Source organism: Bos indicus, chromosome 23 (genome assembly GCF_029378745.1).
Source record: "Bos indicus isolate NIAB-ARS_2022 breed Sahiwal x Tharparkar chromosome 23, NIAB-ARS_B.indTharparkar_mat_pri_1.0, whole genome shotgun sequence".
In the NCBI taxonomy this organism is placed as follows: domain Eukaryota; kingdom Metazoa; phylum Chordata; class Mammalia; order Artiodactyla; family Bovidae; genus Bos; species Bos indicus.
The window spans coordinates 687,280-710,555 of NC_091782.1; the positions used below are offsets into that span (position 1 = coordinate 687,280).

At 38.3% G+C, this 23,276-nt stretch overlaps 2 pseudogenes; both read right to left on the reverse strand.

Annotated features, from left to right (window-relative positions):
* Positions 1-222: 222 nt before the first annotated feature.
* Positions 223-1,148, reverse strand: LOC139178875 (olfactory receptor 4C3D-like; annotated as a pseudogene).
* Positions 1,149-22,357: 21,209 nt separating this feature from the next.
* LOC139178859 (olfactory receptor 4A15-like) lies at positions 22,358-23,276 on the reverse strand (annotated as a pseudogene).

The window sequence follows — 23,276 nt, forward strand, 5'->3', positions numbered from 1 at the left end:
TCTTGCCTACAAGGCTCCTCTGTCCGTGCAATTTTCCAGACAAGAATACTGGAGGGGGTTTCCCCTTTCCTACTCCAAGGAATCTTTCTGACCCAGGGGTTGAACCCACACCTCTTGAGTTTCATGCAATGGCAGGAGATTATGTTACCACTGAGCCACCTGGGAAGCCCCTAATCCTCTCTCTATATTATAGATAATCACTTCCTTTGTACCATGGACAGCCTAAGTTACTCTCCTCTTCAATAAATTCTTCATGGCATTTTTCACCTCTGTTTCTCATTGTGTAAGTGATAGGATTTAACATGGGAGTGAAGACTGAAAAGAACACAGCCACCCACTTGTCAGCAGGGTAAGTGGCCACAGGACGCATATGGGTGAATATACAAGGGACAAAAAAGCATACCACTACTGTGAAGTGGGAGCCACAGGTAGAGAGGGCTTTGTGTCATCCTTCAGAGCCATGGGACTTCAGGGAGCCCAGGAAGACTGTGTAGGAGATGAGGAGCGGGAAAAAAATGAGCAAGCACTTGCCCCCTGTGTTAGCTGCCACCATGATTCCAAGCCTGTAGGTGTCACCACAGGCAAATTTCAACAGTGAGAAGAAATCACACATGAAATGGTCAATGACTTTGGGTCCACAAAAGGTCAAGTTTATCATGAAAGGAATCTGCATGGTGGCATGTAGGATCCCCCCCGATCCAGGCCACCACTACCAGGAGCTGGCAGAGCCCCTGTTTCATGATGGTCATGTAGTGCAGAGGCTTGCAGATGGCCAAGTAGCAGTCATAGGCCATGACAATGAGGATGATAATCTCTGATCCTCCTAGGAGGTGTTCCACAAAAAGCTGAGTCAGGCAGCCACCCCAGGAGATAGTTCTCTTCTGGTACAGCAGGTCAGTGACCATTTTGGGGATGGTGACAGAGGGGAAGGAGGCATCTAAGAAGGACAAGTGAGTGAGAATGAAGTACATGGGAGCTGAAAGTGTGGGGCTCAGGGAGATGGTAACGATAATGAGCAGGTTGGCCAGCATGGTAAATAGGAAAAAAATGAACAAAAAGACAATGAAGAGTATTTTCTACAAGTGTGGATTCTGTGTGAATCCCAAGAGGACAAATTCAGTCACATTGTAAAGAGACGTGAGATCCATTTAGGGACAAACACAGTCCTATGGCTTGAATTACCTGAAAGGAAGAATGAATAATACATCTTTGTCATGAAAGCATGGTAGACTGAATTTCTTAGAACAAAACTGGAGCAAATCAATAGAACTGTGCAACATGTCCTTGAGAATTTTGCCCCAGTACATGTTTCACGTTTATTACTTTCCTCACATTTTGCATTTCTACAGACACCTGTCATCTGCAAAACATCTATAAGGCAACTTATGATGTGCAATTTACTGAGAAAACACCCTACTACCTACATGGGATCTGTATTCTCCTCTTAGTTCCAATTCCTTCTGCATCTGCTGAGTCACGTCAGTGCACTGGGCTGAGCCCTCCTCTGTGTCCTTGGTCACAAATCATCATAATCAGATGTATCTTGCAAGCTGAGATTTGCCCCACAAAGATAAGTGTTACTGCCTCTTCCATGAGGTTTTACATTTTAACCATCAGCTCTAAACAGGGAGAACAGAAAGAAAAAAGTCCACTAGGTAAGGTGACGAGACAATGTATATAGGTATACACCAGAACTATATATAAATAATACAAACACATATAAAATCTATGACATAATAAGTACTAATTTCAAATTCACTCACTCAACAAATAACTGGAGCCTTACTGTGCATGTGAATGTATGTTTGCTCCCACAAAATCAAGAATAGTATTCCTGTTATATGCCCTTAATAATTGCAACACCATTACGAAACAGCAACAAGGCACCCATCCGTGAGAGGAATGTTTCCACTACTTTCTGTTTCTGATGCATTCATTGTAATGCCTTCTCCCATCTTTCCACAAGATCAATCTTCCATCATTCTTGGTTAGGGATACTGTATTACTATCTGAAGGATGAATGTGGGGACATAAATATAATAAAATTGCCCAAAAGTTCAGAAGAGATTATAATATACATAAAATAAGACTTACAAGTAATTGATGTATTTTATAAATAGCTCTGAATAAATACAAATTAGTTTTTCATTTTTCTTTGTTTTATTTTCCTTCTAGGAATAAACCATAATGGAAAATATTTTTAAAAAGAAAAAAAAATCATTGTTTACAATTTTTTAGCATGCATATTAAGAGCTGTGTTAAATTCAGAAATGACATAGTTCATTTCTTTTGTAGCGTGTGATTTTTGCAGAGTTGTATTTTTTAATTGTACAATATCTTTGAAACATTTTTAAGTTGTATTATAAAGTGGAGAGAAGTTTAGATGCAATTTTGAATTGTGTATTTCTTCTAACTAATATCATATCAGCTAATTTATTGAAAGTCTAACTAACTTAAATATATATCAACAAGAAGAAAGATTCAAAACATTTTTACTTCTAAACTGATAGCATGGCATTTGAATCTCTCTTTCTTGAAATCTTTTATACTTAAAGAGGAATTTAAATGTCAGATAGGTGAGAATCAGATTAGATCAGATCAGATCAGTCACTCAGTCGTGTCCGACTCTTTGTGACCCCATGAACCGCAGCACACCACGCCTTCCTGTCCATCACCAACTCCCGGAGTTCACTCAGACTCACGTCCATCGAGTCAGTGATGCCATCCAGCCATCTCATCCTCTGTCGTCCCCTTCTCCTCCCGCCCCCAATCCCTCCCAGCATCAGAGTCTTTTCCAATGAGTGAACTCTTTGCATGAGGTGGCCAAAGTACTGGAGTTTCAGCCTCAGCATCATTCCTTCCAAAGAAATCCCAGGGCTGCTCTCCTTCAGAATGGACTGGTTGGATCTCCTTGCAGTCCAAGGGACTCTCAAGAGTCTTCTCCAATACCACAGTTTAAAAGCATCAATTCTTCGGCTCTCAGCCTTCTTAAGAGTCCAACTCTCACATCCATACATGACCACAGGAAAAACCATAGCCTTGACTAGACGAACCTTTGTTGGCAAAGTAAGAGGTGTTTATATGATTTTTAAGAATGATTAGAACCTGTGAGTCTATGATTATGTGATTTCCTGGGGGCAAAAAAAAAAAAAGAATAAAAATAGACCCTACCTATGAACTTGTTTGACATAGGTCTATGCAAAGTCCAGGCAGCTGTTAGTTCATCAGGAAAGAAGTAAGGGTATAATGTTTAAAAATGCCAACCAAAGCTCAGCTTTGGTAAGTGTCTTTATTGACTTATAAATGGTACATTTGGGTAAGTCTTAAAAGCACGACCACACAACCTGTTTACAGGCGCATTCAGTAGCTTCTTGGGTGTGGCTAATAGGGCCTCAGGGGGATTTCAACATTATTAGCAGGCATTGCCTACAGCCCAATTATTTCATACAAGTTAACTGAGCAGCAGAGAACTTTTATGGCACTCATTTTTAATTTTGAACTCCTCTTTGTGTCTACACAAGACAAAATACTATGACAAGAAAAAAAAAGTTGACCACTTATGAATTTAAATATTTAATAACATATGAGCTTATTGGGTTTCTGACTATTTAGTACTGTGTAAATTAAACACTTAGATGTGTAACTATCTGATTCTTAAACTTCTATTATAATAGTTTATTTTAACTGATTTACCATTTAATCAAATCATAATTTTTAAATATTGTTTTTAGATGTGCATTCACTGATAATACTGAATTCTATTATGGTACTGGCACTTCACAACTATAAAGTTTATAATACATCTTCAAATTAGTTTTTTTTCTTGTGCAAATTGTCAAAATACATTAATATGATAGTGATAAAAATAATTCTACTCTTCAATATATTTAGAGGTGGTAAAATGTATTTCTTTCAGTCATTTAAATTAAATTGTTCAATATCCATTGGAACACAAAAATAGGCAATAATATTCACAATGTATAACAAGGAAATACAAGAGAAAGAGTAAGAATGCCATTTGCCAAGGGGAAATAAAAATGAGGGCACTAAATTCTGGACCAGAATCCTTATACTAAACTATTTTTTACAACTGAAGTGGCATTAGATGTTTATGCTGTCACCAACTATAAGGTCCACTACAAATATCTATGAATATAAATAAATATTAATGTATGAAATTATTTTGTAAATATATTTAAACCAATTCAACTCAGAAATAGTCCTACATAGATCAGCATTCATTCATCATGTTCAAATATGCTTGCATTAAATTGTATATGATTCTCACTGGATCCAGAGAAGGTGGCACTGTGAGCATACTGTGTCATGAAGGAAAAGAGTTTAAGGAAACTGAAATGACTTGACTAAACCTAGTTTGACTGGACACTCCAATATTAGAGTGTAGTAAAAATATTGTGATGACAGGTGCCAAAGACAGTCTGAATGAGAATTTAAAACTACCTACATAACTATAAGGGGTATGGATTTTGCAGGAATGTTATCATGAAATTGTTTGAACTTGTCTTTCAGTTCTGGAATGAAAATTGGAATCAGATTAGAGAATTAGCATGTACTGACAAAGTTGTCATTTCCAACTTCATAAAAGATGGAAATTCATTCACAATAGCACATTGAGTGGTTATTCAGACTCTAATTAAATAGATGCAGTTCTTGATAAAGAGATTGCTTTTGAACCTCACCATCTACTTAGTCCAACTTCACAAGCCCCAGAGAACCATAAAAGGGAAAAAGGGAGGAGTTATGTCTAAAATCAAAGAAGGATGTTCATTAAAATAATTTTTTCAAAAGAAGTAGTCTTGGAGATACAACAAGGAAAGTCTGTTTCATACAAATCCAAGGACAGAGTGGTTTAAAACCCTGGGGAGACAGCAACAGAGATTCTCAAATTTGAAGGGTAAATCAGAATGAAATCAGGAGGGTCATATCATGTATCATATATATGGTCATATCACAGTTGATCAGAAACTAGTTGAAGAGCAGTTTGAGTTTTGATAGATTCAGGGACTAATTTCACAAAACCAGGCACCTGCCAAAGTGTACTTAAGGCAGCTTTATGCCTTTCAATATGTAGAGAAACATGTCCTCAAAATAACAGAGCAATTAAAATAGAACTCATGTTGTCATTATGCCAGGAAATTTGGAAAACTCAGCAGGGACCACAGGACTGGAAAAGCTCAGTTTTCATTCCAGTCCCAAAGAAAGGCAATGCCAAAGAATGCTCAAACTATTGCACGGTTGCACTCATCTCACACGCTAGTAAAGTAATGAATTCAAAATTCTTCAAGCCAGGCTTCAGCAATACGTGAACCGTGAACTTCCAAATGTTCAAGCTGGCTTTAGAAAAGGCAGAGAAACCACAGATCAAATTGCCAACATCTGCTGGATCATGGAAAAAGCAAGAGAGTTACATAAAAATATCTATTTCTGCTCTATTGACTATGCCAAAGCCTTTGACTGTGTGGATCACAATAAACTGAAAAATTCTGAAAGAAATGGGAATACCAGACCACCTGACCTGCCTCTTGAAAAACCTATAGTGCAGGTCAGGAAGCAACACTTGGAACTGGACAGGGAACAACAGACTGGTTCCAAATAGGACAAGGAGTACGTCAAGGCTGTATATTGTCACCCTGCTTATTTAACTTACATGTAGAGTACATCATGAGAAATGCTGGGCTGGAAGAAGAACAAGCTGGAATCAAGATTGCCAGGAGAAATATCAATAACCTCAAATATGCAGATGACACCACCCTTATGACAGAAAGTGAAGACGAACTAAAGAGCTTCTTGATGAAAGTGAAAGAGGAGAGTGAAAAAGTTGGCTTAAAGCTCAACATTCATTGGAGAAATGTCTATTTAGTTCTTTGGCCCATTTTTTGATTGGGTCGTATGGGGAGGGAGGAGGGAGGAGGGTTCAGGATGGGGAGCACATGTATACCTGTGATGAATTCATTTTGATATTTGGCAAAACTAATACAATTATGTAAAGTTTAAAAATAAAATAAAATTTTTAAAAAAGTTAAAAAAAAAAAAAAAAAAAAAGCTCAACATTCAGAAAACTAAGATTATGGCATTTGGTCCCATCACTTCATGGGAAATAGATGGGGAAACAATGGAAACAGTGTCAGACTTTATTTATTTGGGCTCCAAAATCACTGCAGATGGTGATTGTAGTCATGAAATTAAAAGATGCTTACTCCTTGGAAGGAAAGTTATGACCAACCTAGATAGCATATTCAAAAGCAGAGACATTACTTTGCCAACAAAGATCCATCTAGTCAAGGCTATAGTTTTTCCAGTGGCCATGTATGGATTGGAGAGTTGGACTGTGAAGAAAGCTGAGCACCGAAGAATTGATGCTTTTGAAGTGTGGTGTTGGAGAAGACTCTTGAGAGTCCCTTGGACTGCAAGGAGATCCAACCAGTCCATTCTAAAGGAGGTCAGTCCTGGGTGTTCATTGGAAGGACTAATGCTGAAGCTGAAACTCCAATACTTTGGCCACCTCATGCGAAAAGTTGGCTCATTGAAAAAGACTCTGATGCTGGGAGGGATTGGGGGCAAGAGGAGAAGGGGACGACAGAGGATGAGATGGCTGGATGGCATCACCGACTTGATGGACGTGAGTTTAGGTGAACTCCAGGAGTTGGTGATGGACAGGGAAGCCTGGCGTGCTGCGATTCATGGGGTCGCAAAGAGTCGGACACAACTTAGCAACTGAACTGAACTGAACTGATGTTGTCAGTCCAATGCAAGGAATCTTTCATCCCAGAAGAATGCCTTCTACGTTGTTAACCAGGGATGGAAGCTTTTGGGTGGTGGACTGTGTCCCCTGCTATCCTAGGTCTTATTACTGTAATTATGCTTACTACTTTCACTAGCTCCTCGGTGGTGCTGTATCATCCCTTAAGTGTTTCCTTCAACTCTATGAACACCTCACTATGTAAACATATAAACCTTTTTTGCTATTGTTGTTTAGTCACTAAGTCATGTCTGACTCTTCTGTGACCCCCTGAACTATACCCACCAAGCTCCTCGGTCCAAGGGATTTCCCAGTCAAGAATACTGAAGTGAGTTGTCATTTCCTTCAGCAGGGAATCTTTCCAACCCAAGGACTGAATCTACATCTCCTACATTGGCACACAGATTCTTTTTTTTGTTTGTTTGTTTGTTTTTAATTTTATTTATTTCTTTACTTGGCTGCACTGGGTTTTAGTTGTGGCACTTGGGGGTTTTATTTATTTATTTATTTTTCTAATTTTATTTTATTTTTAAACTTTACATAATTGTATTAGTTTTGCCAAATATCAAAATGAATCCGCCACAGGTATACATGTGTTCCCCATCCCGAACCCTCCTCCCTCCTCCCTCCGAAGCAACCGACAAACAACTAATCTCAAAAATATACAAGCAACTCCTACAGCTCAACTCCAGAAAAATAAACGACCCAATCAAAAAATGGGCCAAAGAACTAAATAGACATTTCTCCAAAGAAGACATACAGATGGCTAACAAACACATGAAAAGATGCTCAACATCACTCATTATCAGAGAAATGCAAATCAAAACCACTATAAGGTACCATTTCACACCAGTCAGAATGGCTGCGATCCAAAAGTCTACAAATAATAAATGCTGGAGAGGGTGTGGAGAAAAAGGCACACAGATTCTTTACCACTGAGTTATCAGGGAAATCCAAAATCTTCTTAGTCTGCCATTTTCAATATGTTATTTTCTAATCAGGTTTCCAATTGATGCAAAAAGTTTGTGTTTTTTGTTTGTAAAAAAAAAAAAAAATGCCAGTAAATCAGACAACAGCTTTTCTTTTAATAAATATATTTTATTTATAAAGTGTACTTCTTTTGATACACAGCTGCTAAATAAATTTAACATTTGTAAGGGAAAAGTTCCATGAAAGAGAAAAATTCAACCTAAAGATTATTGGATGTCTTCATGGAAATCTGTGTTTTATTTTTGTAATATAAATTTATTTATTTTAATTGGAGGTTAATTACTTAACAATATTGTATTGGTTTTGCCATACATCAAGATGAATCTGTCACAGGTATACATGTGTTCCTCATGTCGAACCCCCCTCCATTCTCCCTCTGTGTACCATCCCTCTGAGTCCTACTAGTGCACCAGTGCCAAGCTCCAGTATTATGCATCAAACTTGGACTGGCGATACGCTTCATATATGATATTATACATGTTTTAATGCCATTCTCCCAAATCATCCCACCCTCTCCCTCTCCCACGGAGTCCAAAAGACTGTTCTATACATCTGTGTCTCTTTTGCTGTCTCGCATACAGGGTTATTGATACCATCTTTCTAAAGTCCTTATATATGCGTCCATATAGACTACCTGATGAACTACGGAATGAGGTTCATGGCATTGTACAGGAGACAGGGATCAAGACCATCCCCATAGAAAAGAAATGCAAAAAAGCAAAATGGCTGTCTGGGGAGGCCTTACAAATAGCTGTGAAAAAAAGAGAAGTGAAAAGCAAAGGAGAAAAGGAAAGATATAAGCATCTGAATGCAGAGTTCCAAAGAATAGCAGGAAGAGATAAGAAAGCCTTCCTCAGTGATCAATGCAAAGAAATAGAGGAAAACAACAGAATGACAAAGACTAGAGATCTCTTCAAGAAAATTAGAGATACCAAGGGAACATTTCATGCAAAGATGGGCTCGATAAAGGACAGAAACTGTATGGACCTAACAGAAGCAGAAGATATTAAGAAGAGTTGGCAAGAATACACAGAACTGTACAAAAAAAGATCTTCATGACCCAGATAATCATGATGGTGTGATCACTGACCTAGAGCCAGACACCCTGCAATGTGAAAGTCAAGTGGGCCTTAGGAAGCATCACTACGAACAAAGCTAGTGGAGGTGATGGAATTCCAGTTGAGCTACTCCAAATGCTGAAAGATGATGCTGTGAAAGTGTGGCACTCAGTATGCCAGCAAATTTGGAAAACTCAGCAGTGGCCACAGGACTGGAAAAGGTCAGTTTTAATTCCAATCCCAAAGAAAGGTAATGCCAAAGAATGCTCAAACTACCGCACAATTGCACTCATCTCACACGCTAGTAAAGTAATGCTCAAAATTCTCCAAGCCAGGCTTCAGCAATACATGAACCGTGAACTTCCTGATGTTCAAGCTGGCTTTAGAAAAGGCAGAGGAACCACAGGTCAAATTGCCAACATCCGTGGATCATGGAAAAAGCAAGAGAGTCCCAGAAAAACATCTGTTTCTTCTTTATTGACCATGCCAAAATCTTTGACTGTGTGGATCACAATAAACTGGAAAATTCTGAAACAGATGGGAAAACCAGACCATCTGGCCTGCCTCTTGAGAAACCTATAGTGCAGGTCAGGAAGCAACAGTTGGAACTGGACAACAACAGACTGTTTCCAAATAGGAAAAGGAGTACGTCAAGGCTGTATATTGTCACCCTGCTTATTTAACTTATATGCAGAGTACATCATGAGAAATGCTGGACTGGAAGAAACACAAACTGGAATCAAGATTGCCGGGAGAAATATCAACAACCTCAGATATGCAGATGACACTACCTTTATGGTGGAAAGTGAAGAGAAACTAAAAAGCCTCTTGATGAAAGTGAAAGAAGAGAGCAAAAAAGTTGGCTTAAAGCTCAACATTCAGAAAACGAAGATCATGGCATCCGGTCCCATCACTTCATGGGAAATAGATGGGGAAACAGTGTCAGACTTTCTTTTTTGGGGCTCCAAAATCACTGCAGATGGTGACTGCAGCCATGAAATTAAAAGATGCTTACTCTTTGGAAGGAAAATTATGACCAACCTAGATAGCATATTCAAAAGCAGAGACATTACTTTGCCAACAAATGTCCCTCTAGTCAAGGCTCGTTTTTTCCAGTGGTCATGCATGGATGTGAGAGTTGGACTGTGAAGAAGGCTGAGTGCTGAAAACTTGATGCTTTTGAAGTGCAGTGTTGGAGAAGACTCTTGAGAGTCCCTTGGACTACAAGAAGATGCAACCAATCCATTCTGAAGGAGATCAGCCCTGGGATTTCTTTGGAAGAAATGATGCTAAAGCTGAAATTTCAGTACTTTGGTCACTTGATGTGAAGAGTTGACTCACCGGGAAATACTGTGATGCTGGGAGGGATTGGGGGTAGGAGGAGAAGGGGACAACAGAGGATGAGATGGCTGGATGGCATCACTGACTCGATGGATGTGAGGCTGAGTGAACTCAGGGAGTTGGTGATGGACAGGGAGGCCTGGAGTGCTGTGATTCATGGTGTCGCAAAGAGTCGGACACGACTGAGCAACTGAACTGAACTGAACTGATACTATATTGGTGTTTTTCTTCCTGGCTTACTTCACTCTGTATAATAGGCTCCAGTTTCAGCCACCTCATTAGAACTGATTCAAATGTAGTCTTTTTAGTGGCTGACTAATACTCCATTGTGTATATGTACCACAGCTCTCTTATCCATTCATCTGCTGATGGACATCTAGGTTGCTTCCATATCCTGGCTATTATAAACAGTGCTGTGATGAACATTGGGGTACACATGTCTCTTTCAATTCTGGTTTCCTCGGTGTGTATGCCCAGCAGTGGGATTGCTGGGTCATAAGGCAGTTCTATTTCCAGTTTTTTAAGGAATCTCCACACTCTTTTCCATAGTGGCTGTACTAGTTTGCGTTCCCACCAACAGTTTAAGAGGGTTCGCTTTTCTCCACACCCTCTCCAGCATTTATTGCTTGTAGACTTTTGGATCACAGTCATTCTGACTGGCCTGAAATGGTACCTCATTGTGGGTTTAATTTGCATTTCTCTGATAATGAGTGATGTGGAGTATCTTTTCATGTGTTTGTTAGCCATCTGTATGTCTTCTTTGAAGAAATGTCTATTTAGTTCTTTGGTGTAGTTTTTTATTGGTTCGTTTATGTTTCTGGAAATAAGCTGTAGGAATTGCTTGTATATTTTTAAGCTTAGTTCTTTGTCAGTTGCTTAATTTGCTATTATTTTCTCGCATTCTGAAAGCTGTCTTTTCACCTTGCTGATAGTTTCCTTTGTTGTGCAGAAGTTTTGAAGTTTAATTAGGTCCCATTTGTTTAGTCTTGCTTTTATTTCTAATATTCTGGGAAGTGGGTCATAGAGGATCCTGTTGTGATGTATGTCAGAGAGTGTTTTGCCTATGTTTTCTTCTAGGAGTTTGTAGCCTCTGATCTTAAATTTAGAGCTTTAATCCATTTTGAGTTTATTTTTGTGTATGTTATTAGAAAGTGTTCTAGTTTCATTCTTTTACAAGTGGTTGACCAGTTTTCCCAGCACCACTTGTTAAAGAGATTGTCTTTAATCCATTGTATATTCTTCCCCCCTTTGTCAAAGATAAGGTGTCCATAGTTGTTTGGATTTATCTCTGAGCTTTCTATTTTGTTCCATTGATCTATATTTCTGTCTTTGTGCCAGTACCATACTGTCTTGATGACTGTGGCTTTGTAGTAGAGCCTGAAGTCAGGCACATTGATTCCTCCAGTTCCATGATTCTTTCTCAAGATTGCATTGGCTATTCGATGTTTTTTGTATTTCAATACAAATTGTGAAATTGTTTGTTCTAGCTCTGTGAAAAATATCGTTGGTAGCTTGATAGGGATTGGATTGAATCTATAGATTGCTTTGGGTAGTATTCTCATTTTCTCTATATCGATTCCTCTGATCCATGAACATGTATATTTCTCCATCTATTAGTGTACTCTTCGTTTTATTTTACCAGTGTTTTCTTTAGGTAGATATATTCCTAAGTATTTCATTATTTTCATTGTAATGGTGAATGGAATTGTTTCCTTAATTTCTCTTTCTATTTTCTCATTATTAGTGTATAGAATGCAAGGGCTTTCTGTGTGTTGATTTTATATCCTGCAACTTTACTATATTCATTGATTAGCTCTAGTAATTTTCTGGTGGAGTCTTTAGGGTTTTCTATGTAGAGGATCATGCCATCTGCAAACAGTGAGAGTTGTACTTCTTTTCCAATCTGGATTCCTTTTATTTCTTTTTCTGCTCCGATTGCTGTGGCCAAAACTTCCAAAACTATGTTGAATAGTAGTGGTGAGAGTGTGCACCCTTGTCTTGTTCCTGACTTTAGGGGAAATGCAGAGGAAGGTAAACTTCCAAACTCATTCTATGAGGCCACCATCACCCTAATACCAAAACCTGACAAAGATCCCACAAAAAAAGAAAACTACAGGCCAATATCACTGATGAACATAGATGCAAAAATCCTTAACAAAATTCTAGCAATCAGAACCCAACAGCACATTAAAAATATCATACACCAAGACCAAGTGGGCTTTATCCCAGAGATGCAAGGATTCTTCAATATCCAGAAATCAATCAATGTAATACACCACATTAACAAATTGAAAAATAAAAGCCATATGATTATCTCAATAGATGCAGAGAAATCCTTTGACAAAATTCAACATCCATTTATGATAATAACTCTCCAGAAAGCAGTAATAGAAGGAACATACCTCAACATAATAAGCTATATATGACAAACCCACAGCAAACATTATCCTAAATGGTGAAATCTGTTTTTTATTTATAGCATTCTCTTTGGAGTTTTATGACTCTAAGGGATCTATGACTTTACTGTCTGTTAGCTAGTTTGTAAGTCTTTACATTGAGAAAATTAATACAATTTCAAATAATTCTTGTTAAGCAAAATACAAATGTTGTCTGGTGGAAGTTTGATCAATTTTCCTGACCATTACAGATAAAGACAGCTTTCCTCTCATTTGTAAATTCATTTATTTATGTGTGCTCAGTCACCTCAATCATGTCTGACTCTTTGAGTCAGCCAGGGTCCTCTGTCCATTGTATTTTCCAGGCTAGAATACTGGAGTTGGTTGCTATGCCCTCCTCCATGACATCTTCCCAACCCAGGAATTGAACTCGTGTCTCCTGGGGCTCCTGCACTGCGGGAAAAATCTTTACCAGTAAGCCACTGGTGAAGCCCCATTTCACATCTCTGATGGAACAAAGCAAGAGAGGATTATCCTTTAGACTGATTATTATGTGTTCCTTTTTGCCTTGTTATGCAGTGAGCTAAATCAAATCTTTGTCATGTGTTCATTTTATATTTGTATGAGTAGTGATTTCACTTTTTAAAAGTATTTTCTTCCACATATTAAAATAAAGACCATTTTAGAGAGATAAGCTAAAAGACTCATATAAGTTTAGATAATTTCTCCAAAGAAGACATACAGATGGCTAACAAACACATGAAAAGATGCTCCACATCACTCATTATCAGAGAAACGCAAATTAAACCCACAATGAGGTACCATTTCACGCCAGTCAGAATGGCTGTGATCCAAAAGTCTACAAGCAATAAATGCTGGAGAGGGTGTGGAGAAAAGGGAACCCTCTTACACTGTTGGTGGGAATGCAAACTAGTACAACCGCTATGGAGAAGAGTGTGGAGATTCCTTAAAAACTGGAAATAGAACTGCCATACGACCCAGCAATCCCACTGCTGGGCATACACACTGAGGAAACCAGAATTGAAAGAGATACATGTACCCCAATGTTCATCACAGCACTGTTTATAATAGCCAGGATATGGAAGCAACCTAGATGTCCATCAGCAGATGAATGGATAAGAGAGCTGTGGTACATATACACAATGGAGTATTACTCAGTCACTAAAAAGACTACATTTGAATCAGTTCTAATGAGGTGGCTGAAACTGGAGCCTATTATAACGAGTGAAGTAAGCCAGAAAGAAAAACACCAGTACAGTATACTAACGCATATATATGGAATTTGCTGTTGCTAATTCGCTTCAGTCGTGTCCGACTCTGTGCGACCCCATGGACTGCAGCCTACCAGGCTTCTCCGTCCATGGGATTCTCCAGGCAAGAATACGAGTGGGTTGCCATTTCCTTCTCCAATGCATGAAAGTGGGAAGTGAAAGTGAAGTCACTCAGTCGTGTCCGACTCTTATCGACCCCATGGACTGCAGCCTACCAGGCTCCTCCACCCATGAGATTTTCCAGGCAACAGTACTGGAGTAGGGTGCCATTGCCTTCTTCCATATGGAATTTAGAAAGATGGTAACGATAACCCTGCATGCGAAACAGCAAAAGAGACACAGATGTATAGAACAGTCTTTTGGACTCTGTGGGAGAGGGAGAGGGAGAGGATGGGATGATTTGGGCGAATGGCATTGAAGTATCATATATGAAATGAATTGGCAGTCCAGGTTCGGTGCATGATACAGGATGCTTGGGGCTGGCACACTGGGATGACCCAGAGGGATGGTATGGGGAGGGATGTGGGAGGGGGTTTCAGGATGGGGAACACGTGTACACCCATGATAAATTCATGTTGATGTATGGCAAAACCAACACAATATTGTAAAGTAATTAGCCTGCAATTAAAATAAACGACCCAATCAAAAAATGGGCCAAAGAACTAAATAGACATTTCTCCAAAGAAGACATACAGATGGCTAACAAACACATGAAAAGATGCTCAACATCACTCATTATCAGAGAAATGCAAATCAAAACCACGATGAGGTACCATTTCACACCAGTCAGAATGGCTGTGATCCAAAAGTCTACAAATAATAAATGCTGGAGAGGGTGTGGAGAAAAGGGAACCCTCTTACACTGTTGGTGGGAATGCAAACTAGTACAGCCACTATGGAGAACAGTGTGGACATTCCTTTAAAAACTCGAAATAGAACTGTCTTATGATCCAGCAATCCCACTGCTGGGCATACACACTGAGGAAACCAGAAGGGAAAGAGACACGTGTACCCCAGTGTTCATTGTAGCACTGTTTATAATAGCCAGGACATGGAAGCAACCTAGATGTCCATCAACAGATGAATGGATAAGAAAGCTATGGTATATATACACAATGGAGTATTACTCAGCCATTAAAAAGAATACATTTGAATCAGTTCTAATGAGGTGGCTGAAACTGGAGCCTATTATACAGAATGAAGTAAGCCAGACGGAAAAACATATAGTATACTAACGCATATATATGGAATTTAGAAAGATGGTAACAATAACCTGGTGTACGAGACAGCAAAAGAGACACTGATGTATAGAACAGTCTTATGGACTCTGTGGGAGAGGGAGAGGGTGGGAAGATTTTGGAGAATGGCATTGAAACATGTAAAATATCATGTAAGAAACGAGTTGCCAGTCCAGGTTCGATGCACGATACTGGATGCTTGGGGCTAGTGCACTGGGACAACCCAGAGGAATGGTATGGGGAGGGAGGAGGGAGGAGGGTTCAGGATGGGGAACACATGTATACCTTTGGTGGATTCATTTTGATATTTGGCAAAACTAATACATTATGTAAAGTTTAAAAATAAAATAAAATTAGAAAAAAAATAAAAATAAAAAATGCAATAAAAAAATGTTTAGTTTTATCCTGTGGGTTACTTTACCACAGGTTTTCTGTTCTATTTGGAAGAGGGGGCTTGCTCCTATTTAATCAATTTTTAAAAAGAAAAATCTCCTTTAAAACTTATTTTGAAATCAAATGTTCCATTTTCATCCACCTCATTAGAACTTTTTCTAATGTATTCTTTTTAATGGCTGAGTAATACTCCATTGTGTATATGTACCACAACTTTATGCAAGACAGCAAAAGAGACACAGATGTATAGAACAGTCTTTTGGACTCTGTGGGGGGGATTATTTGGGAGAATGGCTTTAAAACATGTATAATATCATATAAGAAATGAATTGCCAGTCCAGGTTTGATGCAGGACACAGGAAGCTTGGGGCTGGTGCACTGGGATGACCCAGAGGGATGGTATGCGGAGGGAGGTGGGAGGGGGCTTCAGGATGGGGAACATGTGTACACGCATGGTGGATGCATGTTGATGTATGGCAAAACCAATACAATATTGTAAAGTAAAAAAAAAAAATAATAAAAATTAAAAAAAAAAGAAATCAAATGTTCCAATAGCACTTTCTCATCTCTGCTTCTATTTTTGTGGTTACCAAAAGATTGCAGGCTCTTAGGTGGTTAAGGACTAAGGAAATTAAGCCTATTTTCCTCTTAATATGTTATTTTTGGATAAATTTGCAAAAGGTTTTTTTATAGATCAGAGATTATTAGGATAAGTAATGACCAAAATCTAATATTGACTGCTTAATTTATGCCAAATATTGTACAAAAACTTTTTTTGTTTGTTTTTAAATTGTCTCCTTTAAAATTTTTAAAGTGATTTATATGTGGTTGGAAGATAGAAAAATTAAGACAAGGAGTTGTTCAGCTTTGTGCCTCAGGACATACTGTTAGTGAGGAGCAGACCTGAAAGTACAGTTCTAGACTGACCTCAAGTCGTGATCGTGAACTCACATTATTTTCCATGTAAAAATTTACCAAATAGTTAGCAGGAACCTTCTTTAACATCCATCAAGAAAGTCTTTCTGAACACTGTTTCTTGCCCTAATTCATGGAGGCATTAAAAATGGATTGGAAAATTGGGAATTTGAAAGATATTACCTTCTTCCTCTGAGAATTTTTCATTTCCTCTCTTAGGAGAATTTATAATTTTAGTCATTTTCTTTACTTTCTTAATTAACAGGACATTACTCGTCAACTACAAATTGGCAGTTATCATTGACACTTTTCATTCATCAATGTTGTTTTTGTTGTTCAGTTGCTAAGTTGGGTCTGACATTTTTTGACTCCATGGACCACAGCACACAAGGCTCCCCTTCACTATCTCCTGGAGTTTGCTCAGATTCATGTCCACTGAGTTGGTGATGCTATTTAACCATCTCATCCTCTGCCACCCTCTTCTTTGGCCTTCAAACTTTCCCAGCATGAAGATCTTTTTCAACGAGTCTGCTCTTTGCACCAGATGGCCAAAGTGTTGGAGCTTCAGCTTCAGGAGCAGTCCTTTCAATGACTATTCACAGCTGATTTCCTCTAGGATGGACTGGTTTGATCTCCTTGCAGTCCAAGGATCTCTCGAGAGTCTTCTCCAGCACCATAATTCACAAGCATCGATTCTTGTCTCTCAGAATTCTTTATGGTCCAACTCTAGCATCTGTACATGCCTATTGAAAAAAAAAATAGCTTTGACTATAAGAACCTTTTTCAGCAAAGTAATATCTCTGCTTTTGAATATACTGCTAGGTTTGTCACAGCTTTCCCTCCAAGGAGCAAATATCTTTTAATGTCATGGTGGCATTGATTTTGAAGCTCAGGAAAATAAAATATGTCCCTGCTTCAGTTATCTACTAAACAACTTAAAGAGAGTGTCTGTATCCTTTGATGGGAAGCCAGAAACTTGCTCCAAGGCTGCAATATTGTTTCTGTTGGGTATTTATTTCTCCTTTGTTTCACATCTCCTTTCTTTCCTAATTAAGAACTGCAAACCTGTCCCTTGGAACTCAGAGAAAGTCAGGGAGACTGAATGAAGCCTATTTCCTGTAATTGAGGATGTGGGAGACACAAAGCTTTTGTGCTCAGGAGCCCCACAGAACCTGGCTTTGTATCACCAGCAGTGAGTTTTATTAGGACTTCATTTTCTCTATGTTCTCACAAAGTTAGTCATCCTAAAGATTTGAGGTGATTTATCTTTTGGTTTTGATTTGCATTTCCTCCTTGATTAATGAGGTTGAGCACCTTCCCATGTTCCTATTGGCATTTTTATATTTTCCTTGGAAAAATATCTATTCAGGTTTTTTGGCCATTTTTAAATTGAGTTATTTGATCTTATGTTATTTGGTTATAGAAGTCCCTTACATATTAACTCCTTATGAGCATATGATTTGATAGTTTTGTTTTGTTTTGTTTTTCCATTCTATAGGTTACATTTTCATGTTGTTTGTTTCCTTCGATGTGTAGAAGCAGTCTAGATTTAGAACTTGAGATCCTAGACTTCAGACTGATGTCATGATAGGGTAAAGCTTAACTTATCTGATAGCTTTTGCATCTGGGAGCCCTGAGCTGGCCTTTTACAAGCCTGACAACCTCACCGGATAAACTTCATCTACATAGCTCTGTGTCTACGTGGAGAAGGAAAAAGAGCTAAAAGAGTCTGGTTTTCTAGCCATCTCTGCCAATGCACCATTCATATCAGTGCAGTTATCTTGGACTCACAATAAAAGTCCAGCAATGTGTTGTTTACCAGAGAATGACCTCAGTCCATATCACATGGAATGGAATAATCATTCCATTTTTAGGGAGAACAACCAAGTTCTACCTAAATTCATTATGGTCAGATACAAAGCAAAGTGATGAATGTAAAGATATAGCCCTGTGTGTGGACAGATATAGCCATGTGTGTGATTAAACATAGACCTGTGTATGACAATATACAAACTTCTTTATAGAAATAGATAAACCTGTGTGTTATATATCAATTATATATGCATATACATAGACAAATGCATCCATATAGATAGTCAAATACTAACCCATATCAGCTACAGACCTGTGTGTGTTCACATTTAGACAAAAGGTTCAATTGGGTGGAAACCTACATAACATTTAATATGTAGGTACAAGGGGTACCAATATACTTGTATGTTGTTGGTTCAGGGATATGGGTGTTTGGATTTAACAAATATTTGTGGCCTTGAGGACTGAACTGTAATTCATGACAGCAAAAGTCACTGAGCCCTTTCTGAGAAGCTCACTGAAAATGCAAATCAAATATAAATAGCATCCTCTTCTTTTATTTTTTTAACAAAACCAAAAGGTCAGTCATATGTACACTCCATGGAGATAATTACAGATTTTTATTGAGACATCAGTAAATCCTTCACAATATGTGTCCTGTTCTGGATGGGAAAACACAATACAAAAACAGGTTATTCTCCTCAAAATAAATATATAGTATTGTGGCATTCTAAATAAATTTTTATGGGAAGTTTTCAAACCTTGCCTACTGACTCTGTTTAAAGGAAGAAGAGAAGGAAAGGGAGGAGGAGGAGAAAGTGCCTCAGAATTCGAACTTCTAGATATTGCAAAACCTGACATAGTAAGTAGAAAATTGTGAAATTAGCTGAAATTAATAATTATATTGACATATTATTTTAACTTTTAGGCAAAATAGGGTTTCATATTTTACTTACCCAGACAAAAATAAATTCTAGATGGGTAAATAAAGTATTTTTTAAAATTTATTTTATTGAAGCATAGTTGATTTACAATGTTAATTTCTTCTGTTAATACTACAGCAAAATTATTCAGTTATATATTTGTGTATGTCCTTGGTCACTCAGTCGTGTCTGACTCTTTGAAATCCCAGGGACTGTAGTCCACCAGGATCTTCTGTCCATGGGATTCTCCAGGCAAGAATACTGGAGTGGGTTGCCATGCCCTTCTCCAAGGGATCTTCCCAACCCAACGATTGAACCCAGGTCTCCCGCATTACAGGAAGATTCTTTACAGTCTGAGCCACCAGGGAATCCCAAGAATACTAGAGTGGGGTAGCCTACCCCTTCTCCAGGGGAGGGACCTAGAGATTTTCATACTAAAGGCAGTCAGAAAGAGAAAGACAGATAACATGCCAACCTTACAAGGTATCTGAAATATGACACAAATAAATTTATCTATGACAGACTCATAGACACAGAAAACAGACTTATGGCTGAAAATATTTCTGGGATGATTTATCACAAGGTATTGGACATAGTTCCCTGTTCTTTGCAGTGGGGCCTTGTTGTTTATACGTTCTATACATAGCAGTATCCATGTGCTCATCCCAAACTCCCAATCCTTTGCTCCCCACACACCTCCCCCTCAGCAACCACAAATCTGTTATCTGTGTCTATAAGTCTGTTTCATCGATAAATTTATTTGTGTCATATTTTAGATTCCCCATATGAGTGACATGTTATATGTCTTTTTCTTTCTGACTGCCTTAAGTATGATAATCTCTAGGTCCTTCCATGTTGACAGAAATAGCATTCTTTTATTCTTTTTTATGGCTCTGTAGAATCTCCAGTGGCTCCTGCATTGGCAAACAGATTCTTGACAACTGAGGCAGCTGGAAAGCTCAAGATGTCTTTTTATTAGGGGATTAATCCCACTCATCAGGGCACCACCTTTATGAACTAATCAATTTCCAATCGAAGTCCTCCAAATACCACCACATTAGAAATAATTTAATTTATGATTTTAGATAGGGACACAAACTCTCAGTCTATAATAGCATCCAAAAGTAGAAGAACAAATTATATAATATCTGACAAACAAAATGCTTGCTATAATTTGTAAATGCTATTGAGTTTGGAAAGACAAAAAATGATATAAGAAATCTCCATGTAACAGGATAAAAATAATCAGGATATGAGGTTTCCCACACACGGTGATTTACTGGCAAAAAGCACCCATCACCCCATAGCCTTGCCCTGTCATGGATCCAGACTAAATATGAAAGTGAAAAGTGAAAGTCACTCAGTCTTGTCTGACTTTTTGTGACTCTCCAGGCAAGAAAACTGGAATGGGTGGCTGTTCCCTTCTCCAGGGGATCTTTCCAACCCAGGAATTAAACTGGGGTCTCCTATATTGCAGGTGGATTCTTTACCAGCTGAGCTATATGGGAAACATACAAATAGGCTTCTTTGATCATATGCTTCCAAACAAATTAAAGGAAGATAATACGTTGTTTCAAGCCTGATTCAGAGAGGGAGATAATTTTATGAATGATGTCTCTGAGAGATAAAACAGTATATTTTGACTTTTTTATCACTAGCAATTTGTGTAATATTAATGAGAGATGAGCATGGCATACAAAGTCATGGCATATGAAGTTAACATCTTTTTTAACAATGATATCACCCAAAATATCTGGTGTCAAGCTCCATCATGCATATTAGATGCTCGTGGATCATGGATTATGCTAAAAAATTTACATGTAAAGGGCAGAGGCTGGATCTTTATAGAAGGCTATAAAACATATAAGCAAAAGAATAGATTGGGATATTGAATAATAGTGGAAGCTTTACCAGATATTCCAAACTATCTGAGAAGAAAGATTGGTCACCTTTATGAAAATATAACTCCAAACAATGCTGGTAAACTTGAGGAAATAATGTAATTGCCCAGTTGGGAAAATAAGTAAGATTTGGGTATTTTTATGCATATGTACCTTGTTCAATCAATCCCTGGAGAAGGAAATGGCAACCCACTCCAGTACTCTTGCCTTGAAAATCCCATGGATGGAGGAGCTTGGTGCAGGCTACTATCCATGGGGTTGCAGAGAGTCAGGCACGACTGCGCGACTTCACTTCACCTTGTTCAATCAGATTTATTTATAAAGATAGTCTCCTTATGTTTAATATTACAGCTCTGAAATATTCACCTTCAACCTCAGCATGCTAAGACATACAAAGAACAAATATATGTATATATATATTATCTTGCAGACAAAAATAAGACATATACTTCAAATATTAATATAGGTTGTCTCTGTGTGGGTATGAGTGAACAAAGGTTTTCTGTCATATTTCTATACTATTTTTTCACTATGTGTAATGAGTCATTAATTCTGAAAAAGATTATATTATTTAAGACAGAAACATGAGGAAATCTTCCACTAATTAAATAAATTTACATTATTACCTATAGCTTAAATCATTACATAGATCATAAATCTACAGTCTCAATGAAAGTGAAAGTGAAAGTTGCTCACTTGTGTCCGACTCTTTGTGACCCCATGGACTATACAGTCTATGGAATTCTCTAGGCCAGAATACTGGAGTGGGTAGCCTTTCCCTCCTCCAAGGGATCTTCCCAACCCAGGGATTGAACCCAGGTCTCCCACATTGCAGGAAGATTCTTTACCAACTGAGCCACAAGGGAAGTCTCAATAAAGATATTTTTTTGACATCTTTAATTGCAGAAATCTTACAAATGTATTTTAAACAAAATATATACTTTGAAGAAGGAAAATCTTAAATATTTTTGATCACTGGAATTATTCACATAATAATATTTTTTTCATCTTGACAAAGTTATTAAACATGAGGATATATTTGTTATTGTTGTTGTTGTGTGTGTGTGTGTGTGTTAGTTGTTCAGTTATGTTCAACTTTCTGCTACCTCATGAACTGTATCCCGCCAGGCTCCTCTGTTTATGGGATTCTCCAGGCAAGAATACTGGAGTGGGTTGCCATTCCCTTCTCCAGCAAATCTTCCCAACCCAGGAATCAAACGCAGATTTCCTGCATTGTAGGAGATCTGGGTTCGATTTACTACAGTTAAGTAGTCACATATGACTTTCCTGGGAAAAGCAATTCTTCAGCGAAAATAAGTGATGCTTTTCCCTGGTGCTTCAATTTCTTTTTCTGATCCAGAGCTTTTTCATGGCATTTTGCATCTCTCCATTTCTCAGAGTGTAGATTAGAGAGTTCAATATAGGGGTGACGGTGGTATAAAACACAGCCAAAGATGTATCAACAGGTAAAGTAGAAGGTGGTCTCACATACAGAAAAATACAGGGCACAAAGAAGAGGAGCACCACAGTGATGTGGGAACCACAGGTGGAGAAAGCTTTGTGCTTTCCTTTCTGACTAAGATTCTTCAGGAAGTGCAGGATGACCCCATAGGAAATGAGTTAAGAGTGTAAAGATGACCACTGACATTGTGCCATCATTGGCAACTACTGAGAGGGCAGTAATGTGGGTGTCAGTGCAGGCAAGTTTTAACAAGGGGTACAAGTCACAGATGAAATGGTCAATGACATTGGGGCCACAGAAGGGAAGGTTGTAAACAAATATTGGATGAAGGATAGCATGTAAAATCCCACCAACCCAGGCAAAGAGCAGTAGCAGAACACACATTCTCTGATTCATGATTGTCAAATAATGCAAGGGTTTGCAGATGGCCATGTAGCAGTCATAGGCCATGACCACCAGGAGTAAAATCTCAGCACCACCAAATAAGTGCTCCATAAAAAGCTGGGCCATGCAAGCTTGGAAGGAAATGGTTTTCTTCTCACAGAGGAAGTTTTTAATCATATTTGGGATGAAGGATGTAGAATAAAGAGCATCAAGAAGTGACAAATTTCCAAAAAACTAGTACATAGGGGCATCCAGGGTTGGGCTGAATACCACAGTCAGGACAGCAAGCAAGTTGCCCAACATTGTCACAATGTAGATGAGCAAGAACATGACAAATAATATTTTCTGACCCTGGGAGCTCTGAGTGAGCCCTAAGAGGACAAACTCAGTTACATTATTTCTATGTTCCAT